The sequence below is a fragment of the Nerophis ophidion genome, linkage group LG06 (assembly GCF_033978795.1).
Source record: "Nerophis ophidion isolate RoL-2023_Sa linkage group LG06, RoL_Noph_v1.0, whole genome shotgun sequence".
NCBI lineage: Eukaryota > Metazoa > Chordata > Actinopteri > Syngnathiformes > Syngnathidae > Nerophis > Nerophis ophidion.
The window spans coordinates 20,381,325-20,394,919 of NC_084616.1; the positions used below are offsets into that span (position 1 = coordinate 20,381,325).

Consider the following 13,595-nt stretch of genomic DNA (forward strand, 5'->3'; position numbering starts at 1 on the left):
TATATATGTTTATATATTAGTGAATTAGTGAATTATATTTATATAGCGCTTTTCGCTAGGGACTCAAAGCTCTTTACATAGTGAAACCCAATATCTAAGTTACATTTAAACCAGTGTGGGTATCACTGAGAGCAGGTGGGTAAAGTGTCTTGCCCAAGGACACTACAGCAGTGACAAGGATGGCAGAAGTGGGGATCGAACCTGGTACCCTCAAGTTGCTGGCACGGCCACTTTACCAACCGAGCTTTAATACCCCATCTTTATATATGTTTCGTTACATTTATTATGTCATATGTGTGTACGTGTTTCAATATATTAGTATATTATATATGTATATATGTTTTATTATTATAATTATTTCATATATTTATATATGTCCGCACAGCGTTCCCTCTAGGTTGCAAATGAAACCCCAAAATTTATCACAATTTATATGTTTTGAAACAGTCTACTGACAAATATACAGTATGTCTGGAAGATTGGATGGAAAATAAACTAAATGAACTTTATTGTAGAGATTCTTTGATCAAATCATTAGGTACACTGGCACAACTGAGATGCATTAAGAAAAGCTGCCTTTACCTGCATTTATGTTGCGCGTATACATGAAAACAATGCTTTTTCATATCCTCTATTACATTTCCTAAAGGCCTACTGAAATGAGATTGTTTTTATTCAAACGGGGATAGCAGGTCCATCCTATGTGTCATACTTGATCATTTCGCGATATTGCCATATTTTTGCTGAAAGGATTTAGTAGAGAACATCGACGATAAAGTTCGCAAATTTTAGTCGCTAATAGAAAAGCCTGGCCTCTACCGGAAGTCGCAGATGATGACGTCACATGTTGATGGCTCCTAACATCCTCGCATTGTTTTTAATGGGAGCCTCCAACAAAAAGAGCTATTCGGACCGAGAAAACGACAATTTCCCCATTAATTTGAGCGAGGCTGAAAGATTCGTGTTTGAGAATATTGATAGCGACGGATTAGAATTTTTTTTTTTTTTTAATCAAGTTTAAAAAAAAAACGCGAATGCATTGGGACGGATTCCGATGTTTTTAGACACATTTACTAGGATAATTCTGGGAAATCCCTTATCTTTCTATTGTGTTGCTAGTGTTTTAGAGAGTTTAATAGTACCTGATAGTCGTGATAATTGTGTCAAAAGGACAAATTCTATTTTTTAGAAGGCTCACCATGCTCTGATTGCCAATTAGCAGGCCCAACTGTTCAGGACTGGCAATCAGAAGGCTCCCCTGGCTCTGATTGCTAATCAGAACGCCCACCTGTGCAGGACTAACATTAAGAGGGATCCTCAGTTCAGGGCTGGAAATCAGAAGGCTCACCTGGCTCTGATTGCCAATCACGAGGCCCACCTGCTCAGGACTAACAATCAGAAGGCCCACGTGTTCAGGACTGGCCATCAGAAAGTTCACCTGACTCTGATTGCCAAACAGCAGGACCACCTGTTCAAGACTGCCAATCAGAAGGTTCACCTGGCTCTGATTGACAATCAGTAGGCCCACCTACACAGGACTAACAATCAGAGGGTTTTCTTGGTTCTGATTGCCAATCAGCAGGCCCACCTATTCAGGACTAACAATCAGAAGGTTTTCCTGGCTCTGATTGCCATTCGGAAAGCCCACCTGTTCAGGACAAAGAATCAGAAGGCTCAACTGTCTTTGAATGTCAATCAGGCGGATGACATGGCTCTGACTGGCAATCAAGAGGCTCACCCGACTGGCTCTGATTGCCAAACATTAGGCCGACCTGTTCAAGACTGACAATCAGGATGCTCACCTGCCTGTCTCTGATTGCCAATCAGCAGTACCAACTGTTATGGACTGGCAATCAGAAGGCTCACCTGACCCTGATTACCAATCAGCAGGACCACCTGTTCAAGACTGGCAGTCAGAAGGTTTACTTGGCTCTGATTGCCAATCAGCAAGCCTACCTGCTCAGGACTAACAATCAGAAGGCTCTACTGTCTTTGAATGTGAATCAGGTGGCTCACTTTACTCTGACTGGCAATCAGGAAGCTCACCTGCATGGCTCTGATTGCCAATCATTAGGCCCACCTGTTCAGGACTGAAAATCAGAAGGTTTTTCTGGCCCTGACTGCCAAGCAGAAGCCCCACCTGTTCAAGACTGGCAATCAGAAGATTTACCAGGTCATGATTGCCAATCAGAAGGCCCACCGGTTTAAGACTAACAATCAGAAGGCTCACCTGACTTTGAATGGCAAGCAGGCGGCTCACTTGGCTCAGACTGTCAATCAGCATGCTCACCTAACTGTCTGTGACTGCCAATCAGTAGGCACACCAGTTCAGGACTGGCAATCAGAAGGCTCACCTGGTTTTGAATGACAAACAGGCAGCTCACTTGTCTCTTATTGGCAATCAGGATCCTCACCTGCCTGTCTCTGATTGCCAATCAGTTGGCAAACCAGTTCAGGACTGGCAATCAGAAGGGTCACCTGGTTCTGATTGCCAATCAGCAGGACCACCTGTTCAAGACTGGCAATCAGAAGGTTTACCTGTCTCTGATTGCCAATCAGCAGGACCATCTGTTCAAGACTAACAATCAGAAGGCTCACCTGGCTCTGATTGCCAATCAGGAGGCCCACCTACTCATGACTAACAATCAGAAGGCTTACCTGTCTCTGAATGCCAATCAGGCGGCTCACTTGGCTTTGACTGGCAATCGGGAGGCTCACCCGCCTGGCTTTGATTGCCAATCAGTAGGCCCACCTGTTCAGGTCTGGCAATTCAGAAGGCTCACCTGACTCTGATGGCCAATCAGCAGGACCACCTGTTCAAGACTGACAATCAGAAGGTGTACCTGGCTCTGATGGCTAATCAGCAGGACCATCTGTTCAAGACTAACAATCAGAAGGCTCACCTGACTTTGAATCCCAAACAGGCGGCTCACTTGGCTCTTACTGGCAATCAGTATGCTCACCTGCCTGTCTCTGATTGGCAATCAGTTGGCAAACCAGTTCAGGACTGGCCATCAGAAGGCTCACCTGGCTCTGATTACCAACTCAAGTGTAACGGGAATGTTTCAACTTTCCGAGTTGATAGCTAGCATGTGAAAATACCGGGGGGTTAAGGTGAAACCTTCAAAGTGGAATCACTGAAGGCGTTCTTCAGAGTAGTGCCATCTGCTGGATGTAGAGGTGTACTTGCCCACTTGTCCCCAGTGCAAAGTCACAAGTTTTTGAAGGACAGGTTCCAAGTGTCTTCTGGTGAGGACGCTTGACATGAAAGTGGAAGTTTAACGAGCGACGTCGGAGCTTCCACGGGTGGGCGGAACTACTGGCGAGGTGTGGAGCTGCCATTCCAACCGCAGTAAATCTTCCTCCTGGAGGAACTTCCATGCAGGTCAGTGAGCCTCCCTTTCCTCCCCGTTTGCCCTCAGGAGGAAAAATCTGGACCAGGATCTCCTTGGCCTTCTTGCAGGTCACAAGTTGTCATTTTTCAACGATTCTCCGGGGACCTCCGCTGTGATTTATGCACACCACCAGAATGATGTTGCAATGGCTGCTGAGATGTGATCACATGATAGGCTGAGCTATCAAAGTGACAACTCACATTCTTTTTGCTTTCTCCTCTCGGGCAAATTCCTCACACACTATCTCACTTTTCTCCTCACTTTTCCCCTTCAAGAGACAGTCTCATCTATGCAACACGATCTGTGGATCTCCCACTGGTGGTCTCGTGTGGACTTACACTGTGAGTCAAACACCTACAAATATGATTCTGCGGATCAATAGAGTGACCAAGTCGAGTTAATTCGTGATGACTCTTTAAATGAAAAGGGGCGGTGATAAAGTTGACGGTTGTCATGGTGACGATGATTGGGTTCATGTAATGATGGCTTTGCTATTTGAAATGTTTGCACAGGTTTAAAAACATGAACCCCTATATATATATTTCTATATATATATACAGTGGGGCAAAAAAGTATTTAGTCAGCCACCGATTGGGCTTGAAACGATGACAGAGGTCTGTAATTTTCATCATAGGTGCACTTCAACTGTGACAGACAGAATGTGAAAAAAAATCTAGGAATTCACATTGTAGGAATTTTAAAGAATTTTTTTGTATTTTATAGTGGAAAATAAGCATTTGGTCAACCATTCAAAGCTCTCACTGATGGAAGGAGGTTTTGGCTCAAAATCTCACGATACATGGCCCCATTCATTCTTTCCTTAACACGGATCAATCGTCCCGTCCCCTTAGCAGAAAAACAGCCCCAAAGCATGATGTTTCCACCCCCATGCTTCACAGTAGGTGTGGTGTTCTTGATATGCAACTCAGTATTCTTCTTCCTCCAAACACGACGAGTTGAGTTTATACCAAAATGGATACATGGATGATACAGTAGAGGATTGGGAGAATGTCATGTGGTTCAGATGAAACCAAAATAGAAATGTTTGGTATAAACTCAACTTGTCGTGTTTGGAGGAAGAAGAATACTGAGTTGCATCCCAAGAACACCATAACTACTGTGAAGCATGGGGGTGGAAACATCATGCTTTGGGGCTGTTATTCTACTAAGGGGGCAGGACGATTGATCCGCGTTAAGGAAAGAATGAATGGGGCCATGTATCGGGAGATTTTGAGCCAAAACCTCCTTCCATCAGTGAGAACTTTGAATGGTTGACCAAATACTTATTTTCTACCATAATTTACAAATTCCTAAAACTTGAATTCCTGGATTTTTTTTCACATTCTGTCCCTCACAGTTGAAGTGTACCTATGATGAAAATTACAGACCTCTGTCATCATTAAGTGGGAGAACTTGCACAATCGGTGGCTGACTAAATACTTGTTTGCGCTACTGTATATATATATATATATATATATATATATATATATATCGATACGAATACGAATCGCGATTCTCATGTTATGCGATTCAGAATCAATTCTCATTTTTGTGCACTCTTCTGAGAGAACCTCCAAGATCGCACCTGCGCGCGCCACTCCTGCAAAAGCTGCACCGGTGCACACCTGCATTCAATCATGAGCAGAACACCTGCCTTCTTAAACCAGCACAACCTGCTATCCGGCGCCAGAACGTAGCTACCTGTCCTGTACGGTAAGCCAAACCTGTCTTTCTATCTCTGTGTTTCCTCCCCTGTCGTGTTTATTTGTCTCGTGTTCTTCTTGTCGACTCTCTGCAGCCCGCCTCCGTTCCCACGTCACAAGCTGTGTGTCTCGTCTCCCCGTGTTCCCTCTGGTTTCCTGGCTGCATCTTGGATCTCAACCTCTCGCGTAGACACGGACTTTTGACGCCTCGCTATTGCCCCAACTCGCTGCTTGGGCTCACACACCTACAAGCCTGCCTTTCCCCAATCGGACTTCTGAGCCTCTCGTTCAGCACTACTGGTAACACACTACAACTAGTCTCCACACATTGTCACACACCACATACACTTTTAGATTAGACACACTCCATTCTCTTGTTTATTAATAATATTATTTTCTTATTTTTTAATATGGTTTATATATATATATATATATATATATATATATATATATATATATATATATATATATATAAATAAATAGAGCTAAACAACATCCTTTTCGTCTGTGCCGTCTCCTTCCCCCTGTACACATTAATAAACATATTCTATTAAAATATCATTATATTATCATCTTTCATTATCATTAACATGTAATCATGATTCAATATCATCAACATGTTCTCATATTTCATTATCATCAACAATACCATTTCACATTAGTATCTACATATTATCAAATGTCATTATCATCAACATATCATATGCCATTATCATCAACATGTCATATGTTATTGTCATCAACATATTATATTTTATTATCATCAACACATTATCTTAATTCATTATCATCAACACATTATCATATTTCATTATAATCAACCTAATATCAGTATTCATTATCATCTACATATCATCCTATTTCATTATCATCAACGTATTATCATATTTCAATATCATCAACGTATCACATTTCATTATCAATATATTATCATTTTTCATTACCATTAACATGTAATCATAATTCAATATCATCAACATATTATCATATTTCATAATCATCAACATAATGAAATGTTTCATTATATCTACACATCAAATTTCACTATCATCAAAAATAATATCATATGTCATTATCATCAACTTATCGTATTTCATTATCATCAACATACCATGTCATTATCATCAACATATTATCATATTTCATTGTCATCAACACATCATCATAAATCATTATCAACAACATATTATCATATTTCACTATCATCAACATAATATCATATTCAATTAACATCTACATATCAAATTTCACTATAATCAACATATTACCATATTTCATTATCATCAACATATCATATTTCAATTATCATCAACATATTATCATATTTCATTATCATCCACACATTGTAATTTTTCAATATCATCAACACATTATCATATTTCATTATCATCAACATAAAATCCTATGTCATTATCATCTACATATTATCGTATTTCATTATCATTGGTATATTGTAATGTTGTTATCATTGACACATCATCTTATTTCATTATCATCAACATATTATCACAGTTCATCATCATCAACATATTATCATAATTCGTTACCATCAACATATTATCATATTTCATTATCAATGTATTATCATCTTTCATTACCATTAACATTATTTAATATCCTCAACATATTATCATATTTCATTATCATTAAAATAATATCATGTTTTATTAGCATCTATCAAATTTCATTATCAACAACATTATATCATATGTCATTATCATCAGCATATCGTATTTCATTATCATCAACATATCATGTCGTTATCATGAACTTATCATATGTCATTATCGTCAACACATTATCATAATTAATTGACATCAACATAACATCATATTTAATTATCATCTCCATATCAAATTTCTTAATAATCTACATATTATCATATTTCATTATCATCAACATATAATATTTTATTATCATCAACATAGCACATGTCATTATCATCAACATATTAGCATATTTCATTATCATCGATATATTGTAATATGTCATTATCATTGACACATCATCTTATTTCATTATCATCAACATATCACAGTTCATTATCATCAACATATTATAATTCATTACCATCAACATATTATCATATTTCATTATCAATGTATTATCATCTTTCATTATCATTAACATGTTATCATTATTTAATATCCTCAACATATTATCATATTTCATTATCATCAAAATAATATCATGTTTTATTAGCATCTACAGTAGTATTATCAAATTTCATTATCAACAACATTATATTATATGTCATTATCATCAACATATCGTATTTCATTACCAACAACATTATATCATATGTCATTATCATCAACATATTATGTCATTATCATCAACATATCATATGTCATTATCATCAACACATTATCATAATTCATTGACATCAACATAATATCATATTTAATTATCATCTACATATCAAATTTCATTATCATCAAAATAATATCATGTTTTATTAGCATCTACAGTAGTATTATCAAATTTCATTATCAACAACATTATATTATATGTCATTATCATCAACATATCGTATTTCATTATCATCAACATATTATGTCATTATCATCAACATATCATATGTCATTATCATCAACATATCAAATGTCATTATCATCAACACATTATCATAATTCATTGACATCAACATAATATCATATTTAATTATCATCTACATATCAAATTTCATTATCATCAACATATTATGTCATTATCATCAACATATCATATGTCATTATCATCAACATATCATATGTCATTATCATCAACATATCAAATGTCATTATCATCAACACATTATCATAATTCATTGACATCAACATAATATCATATTTAATTATCATCTACATATCAAATTTCATTATCATCAACATATTATCATACTTTATTATTATCAACATATCATATTTCATTATCATCAACATATTATGATATTTCATTATCATCTACATATTATCATATTTCATTATTAAAGTAGATTAAAGTACAAATGATTGTCACACACACACTAGGTGTGGCCAAATGTGTCCTCTGCATTTGACCCATCTCCTTGTTCACCCCCTGGGAGGTGAGGGGAACAGTGGGCAGCAGCGGTGCCGCGCCCGGGAATCGTTTGTGGTGATTTAACCCCCAATTCCAACCCTTGATGCTGAGTGCCAAGCGGGGAGGTAATGGGTCCCATTTTTATAGTCTTTGGTATGACTCGGCCGGGGTTTGAACTCCCAACCTACTGATCTCAGGGCGGACACTCTAACCACTAGGCCATTATTATTAACATGTTATCATAATTCATTATCATCAACATAATATCATATTTTATTATCACCGACATATCAAATTTCATTATCATCAACATATCATCATATTTCATTATCATCAACATATAATATTTCATCTTCATCAACCTAGCATATTTCAATTATCATCAACATATTATCATATTTCAATATCATCCACACATTGTCATATGTCAATATCATTAACACGTTATCATATTTCATTATCATCAACATAATATCATATTTCATTATCATCAACATAATATCACATTTCATTATCATCTACATATTATGATATTTCATTATCATCAATATATTATCATATTTCATTATCATTGACACATGATCATGTTTCATTATCATCAACATATTATCATATTTCATTATCAACATTGTATCATATTTAAATAACATTGACATGTTATCATAATTCCTTATCATCTACATATGATCAAATTTCGATTATCATCAACATATTATCATATTTCACAATCATCAAAATATCATATTTAATTATCATCAACATATTATCATCTTTAGTTATCATTGATATATTACCATATTTCATTATCATTGACACATGATCCTATTTCATTATCATCAACATACTGTATAATCATAGTTCATCTTCATCGTCATCAACCTATTATCATCTTTCATTATCATTAACATGTTATCATAATTTCTTATCCTCTACATATTATCATATTTCACTATCATCAACATAGCATATGTCATTACCATCAACATATTATCATAGTTAATTATCAACGTATCATATTTCATCATCAACATAGCATATTTCAATTGTCATCAACATGTTATCATATTTCAATCATCATCAACATATTATCATATTTCATTATCATCCACACATTGTCATATGTAAATATCATCAACACGTTATCATATTTCATTTTCATTAACATAATATCATATTTACACTTTCACAGTATCATGTTAGACCCGCTCGACATCCATTGCTTTCCTCCTCTCTAAGGTTCTCATAGTCATCATTGTCACCGACGTCCCACTGGGTCATTATTGTCACCGATGTCCCACTGGGTGTGAGTTTTCCTTGCCCTTATGTGGGCCTACCGAGGATGTCGTGGTGGTTTGTGCAGCCCTTTGAGACACTAGTGATTTAGGGCTATATAAGTAAACATTGATTGATTGATTTCATTATCATTGACACACGGTCATGTTTCATTATCATCTACATATTATCATAGTTCATCAACATATCATATTTCATTGTCAACATATTATCATCTTTCATTATCATTAACATGTTATCATAATTCATTATCATCTACATATTATCAAATTTCATTAGCATCCACATATTATCATATTTCACTATCATCAAAATATTATATTTAATTATCATCAACATATTATCATTTGTACTTATCATCGATATATAATCATATGTCATTATCATCGACATATAATCATAGTTCATCATTATGAACTTATTATCATATTTAATTATCAACATTTCATCTTTTATTATCATTAAGATGTTATCATAATTTCTTATCATCTACATATTATCATATTTCACTATCATCAACATACAGTATCATATTTCATCAACATAGCATATGTCATTATCATCAACATATTATCATATTTCATTATCATCCACACGTTGTCATATGTCAATATTATCAACACGTTATCATATTTCATTATCATCAACATATTATCATATTTCATTATCATCCACACATTGTCATATGTAAATATCATCAACACGTTATCATGTTTCATTATCATTAACATAATATCATATTTCATTATCATCTACATATTATCATATTTCATTATCATCAATAAATTATCATATTTCATTATCATTGACACACGATCATGTTTCATTATCATCTACATATTATCATAGTTCATCATCATCAACATATCATATTTCATTGTCAACATATTATCATCTTTCATTATCATTAACATGTTATCATAATTCATTATCATCTACATATTATCAAATTTCATTAGCATCCACATATTATCATATTTCACTATCATCAAAATATTATATTTAATTATCATCAACATATTATCATTTGTACTTATCATCGATATATAATCATATGTCATTATCATCGACATATAATCATAATTCATCATCATCAACTTATTATCATATTTCATTATCATCAACATATTGTCATATTTCATTATCATCCACACATTGTCATATGTCAATATCATCAACACGTTATCATATTTCATTATCATCAACATAATATCAAATTTCATTATCATCTACATATTGTCATATTTCGTTATGATCAATATATTATCATATTTCATTATCATTGACACATGATCATGTTTCATTATCATCAACATATTACCATAGTTCATCATCATTAACATATCATATTTCTTTATCAACATATTATCATCTTTCATTAACATGTTATCATAATTCCTTTTTATCTATATATGATAAAATTTCATTATCATCAACATATTATCACATTTCACTATCATCAAAATATCATATATAATCCTCATCAACATATAATCATATTTAGTTATCATTGATATATTATCATATTTCATTATCATTGACACATGACCCTATTTCATTATCATCAACATATAATCATAGTTCATCATCATCACCTTATTATCATATTTCATTATCAACATCTATTTTATTATCATTAACATGTTATCACAATTTTGTATCATCTACATATTATCATATTTCACTATCATCAACATAGCATATGTCATTATCATCAACATATGATCATATTTCATCATCATCAACATATTATCATAGTTCATCATCATCAACACATCATATTTATTTAGCGACATATCATCTTTCATTATCATTAACATGTTATCATAATTCCTTATCATCTACATATTATCAAATTTCATTAGCATCCACATATTATCATATTTCACTATCATCATTATATCATATTTCTTTATATTCTACATATTATCATATTTCATTATCATTGACACATGATAATGTTTCATTATCATCAACATATCATATTACACTATCATCAACATATCATATGTCATTATTATCGACATAGCATGTCATTATCATCAACATATTATCATAGTTAATTATCATCAACATATTATCACCTTTCATTATCATTAACATGTTTGTCACAGTTCATTATCATCAACATATTATCATATTTGCTGTACGCGTTCACGGCCTCATAGACGCTAAGAAATGTTACATTGTTTTTCATGTAAAATACATTCTGTATGTATTTCAGCAACTGCTGGGTCAAATGTGAGCTTCGTGAAGGCGGCCACAGCACAACAGGACGGTTGGAGAGTCGCGGGGTGAAATCCTCCTGTTGTCGGCGACCATTTTGAACACTCGGCGTGCCGCTCGCACGTCGAAATCGGCGTGTGTGAGAATCTTCAGGCCGCATACTTTCCTCTGCTAGTCCGTGCTTGTCTGCTCCTCAGAATGCCCATTAACACTCGCTTGCCCTCAGGTGATGACCACCTGAGCCATCAAGGACACGCCCCCTCCTGCTCCTCCCCCTGGCTGCGGGGTGGTTGGTGAAGGAGCCGCCTCTTTGAAGTAAACCCGCCCTGTTTTCCTGCAAGAGCCGCGCGTGACCGATCAGAATGTCGGACACACACCGACAGAGTGGGAACGTTGCTGTATAATTAGAGACTACACGCGGGGGAAAATGAGCACAAAGGAAACAAATCTGAGAACTTTTTTAATTTTATTGTTTACATTTTTTTTTCAAATTTGAGCACTTTATATATGTCCTTTTTAAAAAATTGAACATATTTTACATAAAATGTTTGTGTTTTTTACTCCAAATTACTTTCGAATTAAAAATGGTACCCGTGTTCTTTTTATGATAAAATTGTGGCCAATGAGCTTCAGTTTTTTACCGTAAAATGTTGTTGTTTTTTTATTCTGTAAGTGCATTATTGTAAATAAATAAAAAATGGTACAACTTTTTTTACAGTAAAATTCTGGCAAATGGCCTTTTTTTTTCGTTTTTATAGTAAAATCTGCTTTGTTTAAAGTAGGAATGCCAGCTTTTACTGAAGACTGATAACTTGTGTGTGATATCATCTGCGATACGAGCAGTCATGCACCGTTTTTACTTAAGTGTTATATCATGTGTGATACAAGCAGTCCAGCAGCGTGTCTACTTGTGTGTGATATCATCTGCAATACAAGCAGTCATGAAGCGTGTTTACTTGAAAGTGATATCATGTGCGATACAAGCAGTCCTGCAGTATGTTTACTTGGGTGTGATATCAACTGCATTACAAGCAGTCATGCAGCGTGTTTAGTAGTGTGTGATATAATCTGCGATACAAGCAGTCTTGCAGCGTGTTTACTTGTGTGTGATATCATGTGCGATGCAAGCAGTACTGCAGTGTGTTTACTTGTGTATGATATCATATGCGATACAAACAGTCCTACAGTGTGTTTGCTTGTGTGTGATATCATGTGCGAAACAAGCAGTCTTAGAGTGAGTTTTTTGTTTGTATATCATGTGCGATACAAGCAGTCCAGCAGCGTGTTTATTTATGTGTGATATCATGTGCGATACAAGTAGTCCTGCAGAGTGTTTACTTGTGTGTGATATCATGGAGTATACAAGCAGTCCTGCAGCGTGTTTACTTGTGTGTGATATCATCTGCATTACAAGCAGTCCTGCAGCGTGTTTACTTTAGTGTGATATCATCTGCATTACAAGCAGTCATGCAGCGTGTTTACTATTGTGTGATATAATCTGCGATACAAGCAGTCCTGCAGCGTGTTTATTTATGTGTGATATCATGTTAGATACAAGCAGTACTGCAGTGTGTTTACTTGTGTATGATATCATATGCGAAAAAAACAGTCCTACAGTGTGTTTGCTTGTGTGTGATATCATGTGCGAAACAAGCAGTCCTGCAGTGAGTTTTTGTTTGTATATCATGTGCGATACAAGCAGTCCTGCAGTGTGTTTACGTGTGTGTGATATCATGTGTGTTACAAACTGTCCTACAGAGTGTTTACTTGTGTGTGATATCATGTGCGAATCAAGCAGTCCTGCAGTGAGTTTTTTGTTCGTATATCATGTCCGATACAAGCAGTCATGCAGCGTGTTTATTTATGTGTGATATCATGTGTGATATACAAGCAGTCCTGCAGAGTGTTTACTTGTGTGTGATATCATGTGGTATAC

The 13,595-nt window shown here is 35.1% G+C and overlaps 1 long non-coding RNA gene across 2 annotated transcripts; it reads left to right on the top strand.

The window, feature by feature from the left end:
• Positions 1-1,029: 1,029 nt before the first annotated feature.
• On the top strand, positions 1,030-12,286 carry LOC133554349 (uncharacterized). Of its 2 annotated transcripts, XR_009807100.1 has the most exons (5): positions 1,030-3,385; positions 3,464-3,736; positions 4,964-5,108; positions 5,194-5,398; positions 11,658-12,286. It is a non-coding gene; the product is annotated as an uncharacterized LOC133554349 (long non-coding RNA). The 2 variants fall into 2 exon arrangements; XR_009807099.1 differs by having other exon boundaries at positions 1,030-3,736.
• Positions 12,287-13,595: the final 1,309 nt, after the last annotated feature.